Below are 14,552 nucleotides of genomic sequence, written 5' to 3' on the forward strand. Positions count from 1 at the left end.
TTGACCGGAATTGAACCATGACACCTGATTCATAGGTTAACGTTCAACCACTGAGCCACACCAGTCAGGCTAGAGAATGGGTTTTAGAAGATGTGGGCTAAGGCCCAAGACATCTGAAACAAATTCCCCTGGCAGTTTAAATGTACTTTTGAGAATGGTTTTAATACCAGCTCTTTTGCCTTTGGGAGCAAATAAATAAATCCAAATAAAACCATTCCTATATCAGCCCTCTGCATGATGAAGCCTTACAATGCTCTGTGTCTAGAATGCTTTTCATTTGGCTTCCTGTTTTGAAACAACAATAAAAAAAACCCCACCTCTATCCCATGGTTTAAATCTGTACCCCATCCCCCCATAGACCTAATGACTATTTTGTATTTTGCCTAACCATACACTTACCCTCTAAGGGGCTTGACAGTTTAGGTAGAGAAACATATATCCTATTTTTCAAAATTTGAGAAAATGGTTCAAGCTTTGAGGTTTTAAAGGAACAGACTTTAGTTTGAGACACCTTAGAAGTCATATCTATAAACTTCCCACAGTTGAAGTTTAAAACTATTCTAAAATCTAGAGTTGCAGATACGAGTTTACAGACAGTAGCTTTATATGGTTTTATGTGCTGCTGATAAACCATCTGTTCTGCAAATACCTTCATTTTCTAGTGAAGCAAACTTCTGCTTGGTTTGGAGCCAACAAAAGTTTGTGATCTGGTAGGAATTGATTTAGGAAAAAACTTGCACTCCATTACTCCATTCTCATTGTTTGATTCTGTATTTGCAAATTCATCTCACAAAAATATGGCTGCTTCTATTGGAAGTTTTTAAGACTGAATTGATAGGTGACATTTATTTGTGGGTACTAGATGTAGACTGGTTAATTGAAATTGCTTTTTTAGCCTTGAAGTTTTTCTCCATTTCTGCATTTATAATGAGACGTGCTTGGGTAAGGTCAGCTAAAGGATTGTATCTTGTTTACAGTATTTTGTCATTGATTATACAAGTCATGTACTGCTTAACAATGGGGATACATTCTGAGAAAATACATCATCAGGCAATGTCTTCCTTATGTGAACATCATAGAATGTACTTAACACAAACCTAGATGGCACTTTTATAGGACTGGCATCCCAGTGGGTTTGTTTATACCAGCATCACAAAGACATGAGTAACTTGTGCTTGGATTAGGATGGCTATGACATCACTAGGCAGTAGGAAGCTTTCAGCTCCATTATAATCTTACCAGAGGCCCAATGCACAGATTAATGCACCGGTGGGGTCCCTCAGCCTGGCATACGGGGACTGGGCAGAAACTGGCTCTCTGACATCCCCCAAGAGGTCCCAAATTGCGAGAGGGCGGTTCTGTGGTGACGCAGCACCCTGGAATCGGGCTCCCTCTCCAGTTCTGGGTTATGTCACTCGAGAACCGCTACTGTAGCTCAGCAGCTCCTGCTTTAAGTACCTGCCCCTTGGTGGTCAGTGCGTGTCATAGCTACTGGCCAGCTGGTTGCTTAGGCTTTTACATATATATGGGACCACTATCGTGTACATGGAATCTGTTAATGACTAAATGTCACTCAGTATATGACTATACTTTGCCTCCCATCAAACTATAGTCATGTGGCTGGCTTAACAATGGGAATACATGTTGGGGATCAGAAATGCATCAATAGCAAATTGTCTTTGTGTGAACATAGTGTGCACTATACAAACCTAGATGGTATAGCCCACTACACATACGGCTATATGGTATAACCTGGTGCTCCTAGGCTACAACCTGCACAGGATTTTACTGTACTGAATACTGTAGGCTATGGTAACAATGGTATTTGTGTATCTAAACAGAAAAGGTCCAGTAAAAATAGGGCATAAAAGATAAGATGGAATACCTGTATAGGGCACTTAATCATAAATGGAGCTTGCAGGGCTGGAAGTTGCTCTGGGTGAGTCAGTGAGTGCTTAGTGAATGGAAGGCCTAGGACAGCGGTTCTCAACCTGTGGGTCGCGACCCCTTGGGGGTTGAACGACCCTTTCACAGGGGTCACCTAAGACCATCAGAAAATACATAATTACATATTGTTTTTGTGATTAATTACTATGCGTTAATTATGTTCAGTTTGTAACAATGAAAATATATCCTGCATATCAGATATTTCCATTACAATTCATAACTAGCAAAATTACAGTTATGAAGTAGCAACGAAAATAATTTTATGTTTGGGGGTCACCACAACATGAGGAACTGTACTAAAGGGTCACGGCATTAGGAAGGTTGAGAACCACTGGCCTAGGACATTATAGTAGACTGACAACACTTAGGCTACATGAAATTTATAAACTTTTTTCATAATTAAACTTAGCTTACTGTAACTTTTTACCTTTGTCTTAATTTTTTGAATCTTTTATAATAACACTAAGCTTAAAACAAACACATTTTGTACGTCTGTACAAAAATGTTTTCTTTATATTCTTATTCAGTACACGTTTTTCCTACTAAAATTAAAAATTTTTAGACTTTGTTAAAAATTAAGACATAAACACAATTAGCCCAGGCCCATGGGGTCATGAGTATCACTGCCTTCTACCTCCATATCTTGTTCCACTGGAAGGTTTACAGGGGCAATAACATACATGGAGCTCTCATCTATGACAACAGTGCCTCCTGAAAACTTCCTGGAGGACCTGCCTTAAGGCTATTTCTGAAGCTGTTACTCTTCAAAAATTTGTCCATTGTGGTTTGCTGGGCTTGTTTTTCTACTGTAAGTATTCTTGTAAGCACACAGTACATCATGAACATTCCCCTTTATTGATGAAAACCTGTTAGGTGTTGGGGTCCATGTTTTCAAACTTTTTAAGGACCTTACTGAGATCTATATAAGCTACTATTCCCTTTACTGAGTTTTCTTGGGGGTGGTTCTTGTTCTGCAGTTTCCTTTTTCTTCTTCAGCTATGTGTTCCTATTGCAGCCCTAACAACTCATTAGTCAATTCCTCAGGAACCACTAGCAGCAGTGTCCTCACCCACACCCAGTTAGAGTTGCTTGCCATTTCAACCACAGCCTTTTTTTATTAAGTGTTTTTTTTGTTGTTGTTGTTGGTTCTTTGTTTTGTTTTCAGAGAGGGAGAAGGAGAGAAACATGAACAATCAGAATCATTGATCGGCTGCCTCCTGCATGCCCCATACTGGGAATCAAGCCCCCAATCCAGGCATGTGCCCTTGAATGGAATCAAACCCGGGACCCTTCAGCCCACAGGCCAACACTGTCCACTGAGCCAAACCAGCCAGGGCTCAACCACAGCCTTGTTGATTTTTGCAACCTCATCCTCAACTCCTTTGAAGTCATAGACAGACCTTTTAAGTGTCTCCCAGATGACAGTTAAACACTTCCTGGTGATAATCACCCCAGCCTAAGCAAGGTTCTCAATGCAGTCAGATGTAATCCTTTTCAGAATTGCCTCACCAATAAAAGATTTCCCAGGAGCTTTATCAACAATAAGCAAAACCTTGAAACGTATGTTACTCTCCGAACAGTACTTGATTTTGCTTAGCAGAGCAATTCAGAAGGGCATCTTGGAAGAGGAGCTGGGTCATCCATGACTTTATTGCTTCTGTAATACACTGGCAATGTGTGTTTGTTGATAATGCCTGAAGGCCCTGGAGTTGACACTGCCAGATCACAAAGGGTTTACATTTGTAACCTGCAACACTGCCCCCAAGCAAGATTGTTATTCTGTCCTTTAAAAGCCTTGAAAACAAAAGTAAAATGACTCAGGGCTACAAAGGTAGAAGGTGGAAAATCAGTGGCAGTTATTCCATCCTAGATGAAAGTCCTTTTAGGCATCCATTTCCAGAATAGGGAGTTTTCATCTATATTGAATATTTGCTCTGCCAAGTAATTTTCCACAGTCAGCTTCTCTAGAATTTACATATTTTTTTCTGCTGCCTTCACATCAGCACTGGCAGATTCACCACTTTTGCATTATGTAATGAAGAACAATTCTCGAATTGTTTACCCGGAGATAGCAGTAAATTTAACATCATAGTCTGGTCTAGCCTTTTCTCTCAACATTGCAAACAGGTTTTGTTTTTTGCCATGATCACAATGGCTGAGAAGAATATGCTTTTGTGTCTGGTCTTCTGTCAGGTCATTGCAAGTTTCTCCATGTCTCATGTAGGCCCTTCTTGAATTTTTGTTAGTCTCTGTGCCTTCAAGAAGCAGGTCCTTGCCCTAACTGGTTTGGCTCAGTGGATAGAGCGTCAGCCTGTGGACTGAAGGTCCCAGGTTCGATTCCGGTCAAGGGCATGTACCTTGGTTGCGGGCACATCCCCAGTAGGAGGTGTGTAGGAGGCAGCTGATTGATGTTTCACTCTCATCAATGTTTCTAACTCTCTATTCCTCTCCCTTCCTCTCTGTAAAAAATCAATAAAATATATTTTTTTTAAAAAAAGAAGCAGGTCCTTTACCAGTTTCCACCACTTTGTTCTTTTTCTTCAAGACCAAGGTGGAATGGGACTTGCTTGGTAGGAGAGAGATAACCATGACTGAATTTCTATCTTCGTAGTCCTTAATCACTACTTTTGTTTTCAGGTCATTCACTAGACATGCCCCCTTCTGGCAACATTATTAGTAAATCTCGTACACTAAGGGGCCATGAAGAAGAAAACATGAGTCTTAATCATTTTGTGCTTGATTTCATTAAGAGACATGGTAAACAAGATGTATGAGGCTGCTGCTGACATAATAGCATATAGTTTTACAGCAAACTTTTTAATAGACTATACTCTAAAAATAATGATATAACGTAGTAAATACACGGACCAGTAATATTATCAAGTGTTAATGTACTGTGTAATTGTATGTGCTATACTTTTATGACTGGCATCATAAGTGTTTACACCAGCATTACCACAAACACATTAGGAACGCATTATGTTGTGATGTTGCAATGTCTATGATGTCACTAGGTGGTAGGAATTTTTCAGCTTCATTATAATCTTATGGAACCACTGTTGTATATGGGGTCTGTATGCAGCCCATGACAGTAGTCGATTACAGGTGACATTTTAGAGCAGCAGTTGCCAACCGGTGGTCCGCGGACCACTGGTGGTCTGTGAGGTCCTAGAGGTTGGCGACCGCTGTTTTAGAGTCTTGTGCTTTGGGACCATTATTAAGTAAAATAAGGGTTACTTGACACAAGCACAGTGATACTGTGACAGTCAATTTGATAACAGATGGCTATTAACGAGCCAGCGGGAAGACACCAGATAAAGGGTTGACTCCGCCTAAGCAGGACAGCATGAGATTTCATCACACTACTCAGAATGGCACACAATTTTAAAGATGAATTGCTTATTTCTCTCTGGAATTTTTCATTTAATATTTTCAGACCAGTTGACTGCAGGTAACTGAAACCGTGGAAAGGGACACTGCAGATAAGGGGGACCACAGTAAAACAGTTCTCATGGAAACAAAGTAAAGTCAGAAGTTGGATTCAAGCTGGAAACAAAATGGGTGGAACTGGTCAATCCACTAGCCAATACCACAAGCACGCTAGTCTGACGCACTGCTGTGCTAGGAGACCACACCGTCAAGAAGACATCCTGGAGTCTTCCAATGAGGACAGGTACACCTTTGGATAAGGCCAAAGCTACATTAATGAATTCCTATCTCAATCTAGACTTCACACTGACTCACTTTCTTCTATAAAGTTCGACAATCTCATTGGTTAGAATTAACGGTTCTTAGTTACCACTTTGATACATCTCAGATCTTCTCAATCACCTGGTTTCAAGTGTACATACGTACTTGGCAAGAATTTAAAGGGTAAGCCAATTTCAAATTTTAGGTGGTGTCTTATTCAGCTTTTTATCCATCATAATCATGGCAAATTGGGGCTTGGGCGGGGGAGGCAGGAGAGATGGTCTTATCTACAAAGGTAGAAACACATTTAATTTACTTATTGATTTTGTTATAATAATATTCTCAGAAAATTTGAAACATGGGATATTCATTGGCCTAAACATTTTTTTTTTTTCTGTAAAGGAAAGGCTCTTCACATTAGAAGTAAAAATATTTGTATTTTTAAAAGATCCCATTAAGTTATATACTAACCATTGGTAAGGTATATATGAGCAGAGGGATTTATGGTTGGTGATAGAGTTTTGTTTTTACTTATCACCCCACCCCCAAGTGAAAAAGTATGGTACTTGAAATATTTTATGATTATTTTCAAATTGCCAAGTGCATGTGCCAGTCTGACATACAAAAGTACTTTATTAGTTCCCAAGTAGTTTTTTTCCCCTTTTTATTGAATGCATTTGGGTGATAAACAAAATTATACATGTTTCAAGTGCACAATTCCACAACCCATCATCTGTCTCTATGTTGTGTATACACCACCCCAAGCCAAATCTCCTTCCATCACCATTTATCTCCCTATGCCTTTCACCTCTCCCTCAGCTCAGTCCCCAAATGGTAATATTTTGCAAACATTGAAATTAATGTAAGGCATTTTGACTAATTTCTAAAGTAACAGCATAAAAAGTTATAATTTGTTGAATAGATCTAATGTTTAATCACAAGTGTTGGTGACTATTATTTACAATAACAAGTATGATGCACTGTTAATTTGGTGGCACCTAAACAATGGTCAACAATGGAAATTGTGAAGTAAGCATCTGAGGAACAAAGCTCATGTTTACTAGAAAGAGACACAGTACAGATGCACCTGTATAGAGCAGTGATTCTTAAGGTGGGGGCATGTGTTGTTTTAAAAATCACAACCTTTTTTTCCCCCCACAATGACAGAAAGCCTGTATTTGAATCAATAGTTGTAAATGCTAATATTGACCATGTACTACATACTTATCATGCACTATATAATCACCCTATGAGATTGGTTCAATGATTTAGTCAACACGTGTAGTGACTTGCCCCAAATCACATAGTAAGTGGTGGTGAAGATGGTATTTGAATCCAGACCTACAAGCACTACATTTCAGGCTCTTAGATTCTATGTAACATACTCTGCCTATATACTACAAGAAGAAAAAAGTGAAGTCGCATGAAATCTCAGGTACATGGGCTACCTTCAGTCTGGGGGTGGGAGGTGGAATGACAGGTATTTAAAAGCATACAATAGTTAAGTCAAAACATAAAAATGCCTTTCTGTTGTAACATTTTATGGCAGTCAAAATCTAAGAGAAAGTCATTCTTTAGAAGAAAAAGGAGGTCTTTAACCAGGCTAAGCTTAAAATTCTAAATCGGAATATTTTCTGAGTGACTCCAATCCTATCCTGAGACACCTTTGTTGCAGGGGCAGTGCACCAACAAGGAACGACATTTTACGGACAAGCTATATTGACATTCAAGAGCAAGGCTCCTGGCTCTGAGTTCAAGATGGCAGAGTAGGAAGATCCTCTCATTGACACCAAAACTACAACTATATATAGAACAGCTCTCTGAGAATGACCTGAAGACTAGCAGAGCAGATTTTCCACAGCTATGGATATAAAGGAAAAGCCACATTGAAACAGGTAGGAGGGGTAGAGACTAAGTCTAGTCAGGACCTACCCTACCCCCACTCCCCATGCGGTGACTCACAAGTGGGAGGGATATCACAAATGTGGAGGTTGTCTCCAAAGAGAGAGGGGTCTGAGCCCTAGCCTGGGGGACCTGAACCAGGAAGGGGGGCCCCCATAACACCTGGCTTTCAAAACCAGCAGGGCTTACATCTGGGAGAGCCAAAGGGCTGTAGGTTACGCTCTTTGAGTCCCAGCACAGAGCAGTTTGAAAAGTACCTGGGTCATATGTGACACTGACTAATTTTAGAATGTGTACTGAAAGGACAGGGAACTTTCTCCTAAGGCAGAGATGCTGGCAAGCACCCTTTCTCTAACCTAGCAGGTGCCATTTCTAACACTTTCCATTAACCTTGCTAGCACTGTTGACCCCACCCTGGCATTTCCCTGAGGACCCACCCAAGCCAGCACCCCTCCACAGCAGCTCCGGCGCTGCCACACTAGTGGGCGGCAGCCTCCGTCAGCACCAGCACACAGCACACAGCAGTGTATCTGCAACAGCATGGTCGGGCCTCTCAGCCGGCCACACTGAAGGCTTGTCCTGCACACCAGTGAAGGGCCAGGCCTTACAGCCAGTGGGCCAGGGATCAGCCTCACCTGTCAGTGTGCGTCCATAGAAGTTGTGGCCCAGCCACAACAGGAGGCCACACTAGTCCACCTGGGAACACCTCTGGAGCACTTGGCTCTGGTGACAAGGGTTATTCCACCACTGGGCCCCACAGGACACCTTCTAAATAAGGCCACTTTTTCAAGACCAGAAGATTTAGCTGACCTACCTAATACATAGAAAACAAAGAGGCAAAATGAGGAGAGAAAACAATATGTTTCAATCAAATCAGCAAACAAACAGGATAAAACCCCAGAAAAAGAACTAAATGAAACTGAGGTAAGCTGTCTACTAGATGAAGAGTTCAAAGTAATAGTCATAAAGATGCTCATCAAATTCTGCAGACATGTGGATAAACTCAGTGTTAACTTCAACAGAGATCAAAATGTTTTGTGTGTGTGTGTGTGTTTTTAAAGGACCTATCAGAACTTAAGAATAAGAATATAACAACTGAAATGAAAAATACACCAGAGGGAATCAATAGCAGATCAGTGATTTCTACCATTCAGTCTTCCTGATGGATAGCAATCAGGAAGGACAGGACAGTGGAAATCACCCAATTGGAAGATCAAAAAGAAAAAGAATGAGGATAGCATAAGGGACCTTTGGGACAACATAAAGTGCATTCATATTTGATTCATGGGGGTCCCAGAAGAAGAGAGAAAGGGACAGAAAACCAATATGAGAAAATAATGGCTGAAAACTTACCTATCCTGGGGAAGGAAATAGACATCCATGTCCAGGAAGTGGAGAGAGTCCCAAACAAGATGAATCCAAAGAGACACACGAAGAAAGATTATAATTAAATTGTTAAAAGTTAAAGAGAGAATCTAACAGTAGCAAGAGAAAAACAACTAGTTACATAAAAGGGAATGTCCATAAGACTATCAGCTGACTTTTCAACAGAAACTTTTCAGGCCAGAGGGGAGTGGCATGATATGTTCAACATGATCAAAGGGATAAAACCTACAACCAAGAATACCCAACAAGGTTATCAGAATTAAAGGAGAGATCAAGATTTTCTCAGACAAGCAAAAGGTAAAGGAGTTCATTATCACTAAACTGGCATTACAAGAAATGTTAAAAGGAATTCTTTAAGTGGAAAAGAAATGGCAAAAACTAGAAATATATGGGGAGTTGTAGCTGATTTGGCTCAGTGTATAGAGTGTCGGCCTGCGGACTGAAGGGTCCCAGGTTTGATTCCTGTCAAGGACACATGCCAGGGTTGCAGACTCGACCCCCAGTAGGGGGCGTGCAGGAGGCAGCCAATCAATGATTCTCATCATTGATGTTTCTAACTCTCCCTCTCCCTTCCACTCTGAAAATCAATAAAGATATATTAAAAAAATATATATGATGGAAAAATGTCACCAGTAAAGGCAAACATATTTAGAATATCCCCCCCAAAAAAAATGTATACACACACTTTGAATAATTATAAAGGCAGCATTTATTAAAATACAGTTCATTTTCATAATTGAGATACCAGCTGTTAAAGTATGTATACCTTTTTTGGGGACACCCTATTTTAAAGAACGTAGACCAACCACTTATAAATCTAGTATGAAAACAGTTAAAATTGTGAGAGTGGAAGGATGGAAGGAGGGGAGAGAGAAACATCAATCTGAGACACACCAATTGGTTGCCTCTCACATGCACCCTGACAGGCGCAGGATTGAGCCTGCAACCGAGTTATGTGCCCTTGACTGGGAATCAAACCCAAAACCTTTCGGTTCATGGGTCGATGCTCTAACCACTGAACCAAATCGGCCAGGGCTCACTAATTACTTTAAATGTTAATTGACTAAGTGCTCCCTTAGAAAACAGGGTAACTGAACGGATGAAAAAACAAGACCCATACATATGCTGCCTACATGAGACTCCAGATTGAAATATACACACAGACTGAAAATAAAGGGATGGAAAAGATATTTCATGAAAATAAAAAAGAAGCTGGAATAGCAATACTTATATCAGACAACATAGACTTTAAAACAAAGGCTATAACAAGAGACAAAGAAGGACCCAGTAATTCCACTTTGGGCACTTATCTGAAGAAAATGAAACAATAATTTTAAAAGATATATGCACCCTTATGTTCACTGCAGCATTTTTTACAATATCCACGAAATGGAAGCAACCTAGGTGTTCACCAATAAATGAATGGATAAAGAAGGACACACACACACGAGTATTACTCAACCAGGAAAAAGAGTGAAATCTTGCCATTTATGACAACATGGATAGACCTGGAGGGTATTATGCTAAGTAATATAAATCAGAGAAAGATAAATACTGTATTTCACTTTTTTATGAATGGGATTTTAAAAAACTAAACAAGTGACAAATAAAACAAATAGACTCAGAGATACAGAAAAACCAATAGTTGCCAGAGGGTTGGGCCATGGGGTTGTGGATGACATCCCTTTATGATAAAAATCCTCAGATTGAGTATTGAAGGAACATACCTCAACATAAAGGCCATATATGACAAGGTCACAGCTAACTTCATACTCAATAGTGGGAAATTGAAAACTTTTTCTCTAAGATCAAAAACACTCAAGTTGCAGATAGAAAATTAACCTACAGAAATCAGTTGTATTTCTGTATTAATGCAACATCTGAAAAAATAAAACTGTCCCATTCATAATGAAAATAAAAACCTAGGACTAAGACTATATAACAAAAACTACGACTTTTTTTAAAAAAAAATAAATTGAAGAAGACACAGACATTTTGTGTTCATGGATCAGAAGATTTAATATTATTAAAATGTTTTTATTACCCAAAGCTATCTACAGATTCAATCCCTATCAAAATTCCAATGGCATTCTTCACAGAAATAGGGAAAAAAATCCGAAAATGTCTATGGAACTACAAAAGACAATAGCCAAAGCAAACCTGAGGAAGAACAAATTGGAGGCATCACACTTGCTGATTTCAAACTGTAGTTGACCTTTAAACACCCGCAGGGGTTAGGGGCGCAGAGTAAAAACTTCACATAGCGGCCCTCTGCACTCACTGATTCCCAATTGTGGATTCAAATACAGCCGATCCTCAGCTGGTGTGGGTCAGTTGGTTGAGTGCCATCCAGTGCACCAGGAGGTTGTCCGTTTGATTCCTGGTCAGGGCACATGCCTGGGTTGGGAGCTTGATCCCCTGTAAAGGTGGGCAGGGGGTGGCTGATGGATGTTTCTCTCTCATCATGTTTTCTATCTCTCTCTCTCTCTCCCTGTCTCTGAAATCAATAAAAACATATAACACACAGTTGATTTTTAAAGTCTGTGTATAAGAGGACCCTTGTAGTTCAAGACCACTTTGTTCAAGGGTTAACTGTGTACTACAAAGCTACAGTAATTAAAACAGTGAGGTCTTGCATAAAAATAGACACATAGACCAACAGAATGGAATAGAGAGCCTGCGTATTTAAAACCAGGGAGCCAAGAACACCTCTTCAACAAGTGGTGCTGGGAAAACTGGATAACACTTGCTAAGAAAACAAAATTGGACCCCTATCTTACACCACAAAAATCAGCTCCACATAGATCAGGGACCTAAGATCTGATGCCAGAAAACTCCTAGAAGAAAACAGAAAAGAGATCCTTGGCATTGGTCTGGACAATGCTTTTTATAATAGGACAACAAACGCACAAACAAAAACGTAAAACAATAAATAAAACTACATCAAACTTAAAAGCTTTGGTACAGCAAGAGAAACAACCAACAAATGAAAAGGTAACCTATAGCTTGGCCAGTGTGGCTCAACAGTTGAACATTGGCCTATGAACCAAGAGGTCAGGGTTCAATTCCTGGTCAGGGTACATGCCTAGGTTGCAGGTTCGATCCCAGTGGGGGGGCCTGCAGGAGGCAGCTGATCAATGATTATCATCATGGATGTTTCTATTTCTCTCTCGCTCTCCTTTCCTCTCTGAAGTCAATAAAAAATACTTGTAATAAAGAAAAGGTAAGTCATAGAATGGGAGAAAAAATTTTCAGATCATAAATTGAATAAGGGTTAATATTCAAAATATATAAGGTACTCAGATAACTCAGTAACAACAACAAAAAAACACCCGATCCAATTTAAAAGTGGGCAGAGAAACAAAAATGGGAAATTTTCCAAAGAAGACATTTATATGGCCAACAGTTATATGAACAGATGCTCGACATCAGTAATCATCAGGAAATACAAATCAAAACCACAATGAGATATCACCTCATTCTGGTTAGAATGGCTATTATAAAATAGAGAAGAGATAAGTGTTGGTGAGGATGTGGAGAAATGGGAACCCTGTACACTGTTGATGGGAATAAAACTGTTTTTAGCCACTGCGGAAAATAATATGGAGGTTTGTAAAAAAATTAAAAATAGATTTACCATATGATCCAGCAATTTTATGACTGGGCATATACCCAACAGAAATGAAAACAGGACATCTAAAAGATATATGCATTCGCATGTTAACAGCCATCATATGAAAACAACCTGAATAGCAAAAGAAACAATCAACAAATGACCTCTTTTCTATGTCTTCTTCTAGGAGTGCCTACCAACAGATGAATGAATAAAGAAAATGTGATTATATACACACACAATCAAATATTTATCTAATATATAGACACAAATATAGTCAAAGAAAATAAAGAAACAAAGGAATATGTTCCAAAAGAAAGAACAAAATAAAACTTAAGAGAACGTCCTTAATGAAATGAGAATATGTGATTTACCTGATAAAGAGTTCAAGATAATGGTCATAAAGATGCTCACTGAATTCAGAAGAATGGATAAACACAGAACATCAACAAAGAGATATAAAATACAAAAAAAAGTACAAAATAGAAGTCACAGGGCTAAAGAATACAGTAATTAAACAGGAAAGCACACTAAAGGGGTTCAACAATAGACTAGATGAAGCAGAAGAAAGGACCAGTGAGATCAAAGATAAGGCAGTGGAGCTTATACAATTAGAGAAGGGGAAAAAAAGCAATAAAAAGGTTAAGATAGCTTAAGGGACTTATGGGATAACATCAAGCCAATAAACATTCCCATTCTAGGGGTATCAAAAGAAGAAAAAGAGAAAGGGGCAGAAGAGTTATTCAATTTCTGGTCAGGGCACATACCTAGGTTGTGGGTTTGATCCCCAGTCGAGGTGCATTTAGGAGGCAACTGATCGATGTTTCTCTCTCACATCAATGTTTCTCTCTCTTCCTCTCTCTAAAATCAATAAAAACATCCTTGAATGAGGATTTAAAAAAAATACTCATACAACCCAGAGCAATCTATAGATTCAGTGCAGTCCCTACTAAAATTCCAATGACATTTTTTTATAGCAATAGAAAAATATTGGTCCCAATATCATTGGACCAGGGCCAGGGATTGAGCCTGCAACTGAGGTATGTGCCCTTGACCGGAATCAAACCCAGAACCCTTCAGTCCGTGGGCTGACGCTCTATCCACTGAACCAAACTGGTGCCATGGTCTGCAAACTGCGGCTCGCAAGCCACATGCGGCTTTTTGGCCCCTTGAGGGTGGCTCTTCCACAAAATACCACGTGCGGGCGCACGTACAGTGCGACTGAAACTTCGTGGCCCATGCACAAAAGTCGGTTTTCGGCCTGGGCGAGTCTATTTTGAAGAAGTACTGTTGATATTTGGCTCTGTTGACCAATGAGTTTGCCGACCACTGGGCTAGGGCAATCCTATTTAATTTTAAAATTGAGGCATTTACATACAGTCGGGTACAAAAATCTAAAGAGTACAGCTTTGTGATTTTTAGCCAGTGTTTATAATCGCCATGTAATCACTACCAGATCAAGATACAGAATATCTTCCGCACCCCCGGAGGGCTCCCTTGTGCCTGCACTCGGTTTAATATTCACCCCTCTCCAAGGGTGAGCACTTTCCCTGCGTCTACCAGCATACATTGTGTTAGCTGGTTCTAAGCTTCATAGAAATGAATTCACTCAACATGGACTCTTGTGTTTGGTGTCTATCCAACATTAGTCTGTGAGATCTGTCCTTGCCGTGTGTAGCAGTAGTTTGCCCTTTTTGTTGCAGTATACTATTCCATTGTACGAATATACCGTATTTGCCGGCGTATAAGACGACTGGGCGTATAAGACAACCCCCTAACATTTCCACTCAAAATACAGAGTTTGTTATATACTCGCCGTATAAGACTACCCCCTCTTCCGCACACCTTCCACACACCAAATAAAAGGTAAAACAATATCAGATTTGATTTTAACATTTTAATTTATATTCAAATGCTTATGACATGCAGGAAAACTGTCACAAGGCTGTATGTAATCAAACATATACATAAAACAGTGCAAGTTTATTACCGGTAAACATACAGGTAATTCCAG

General features: G+C 39.7%; 1 long non-coding RNA gene across 1 annotated transcript in view; it reads left to right on the top strand.

Annotated features, from left to right (window-relative positions):
• Positions 1 to 5,343: 5,343 nt before the first annotated feature.
• Positions 5,344 to 14,552, top strand: part of LOC102766430 — a 28,331-nt gene continuing 19,122 nt past the window's right edge. Inside the window, exons 1-2 of the long non-coding RNA XR_435483.2 lie at positions 5,344 to 5,620; positions 7,313 to 7,532. This is a non-coding gene — a long non-coding RNA (uncharacterized LOC102766430). The remainder of the gene's footprint in view (positions 5,621 to 7,312; positions 7,533 to 14,552) is intronic.

The sequence above is a fragment of the Myotis davidii genome, unplaced genomic scaffold (assembly GCF_000327345.1).
Source record: "Myotis davidii unplaced genomic scaffold, ASM32734v1 scaffold497, whole genome shotgun sequence".
Classification (NCBI taxonomy): Eukaryota; Metazoa; Chordata; class Mammalia; order Chiroptera; family Vespertilionidae; genus Myotis; species Myotis davidii.